The sequence below is a fragment of the Mus pahari genome, chromosome 21 (assembly GCF_900095145.1).
Source record: "Mus pahari chromosome 21, PAHARI_EIJ_v1.1, whole genome shotgun sequence".
NCBI lineage: Eukaryota > Metazoa > Chordata > Mammalia > Rodentia > Muridae > Mus > Mus pahari.
The window spans coordinates 3,544,979-3,545,502 of record NC_034610.1 but is presented as its reverse complement, the minus strand read 5'-3'; positions in this window follow the sequence as shown (position 1 = coordinate 3,545,502).

Here is a 524-nt window from a genome sequence, read left to right as displayed (position 1 = left end):
GCATTACTTAACGAGAGATATCAGGCTCAGTTTTCTCATGTATTGTGGAAATAAATGTGTAAGAGATATTCAGGTAGGCAACTATACTTTTTTTTTAGATTTTTTTTTTTTTTTTTTTTTTTTTTTTTAGAATAAATACCAAATTCCTCTTAGAAAGCAAGTCATTCAAGTGCTGACTGGGAGTCCCCACATGTGTTTATCCCTGAGGTTAAACACTTAGTATTTTCAGCCTCCAAGCCATGGACCCTGTCAGGTACCATTTATTGCCCAGCAAGCTTTTGTTCACTCATGTGAATATCAATGCCGGAAAGAGGCTGGGATTGAACTCATATTACTTTGAGAATGACTTTGGCCTTGCGGATTCATTAAAAAGATCTTTAGCTTTAAAGAAGAAAATAGAGATGATCCCTAGCCATCCCTGAGTGTCTACTGTAAATGCATGGATGGTTTTGGTCCTTCAGACTGGGGAGCACCCCTGTTCTTTTAATGTTTACCTAGTAGCCTATGGCAGGAATGGGTGTGGT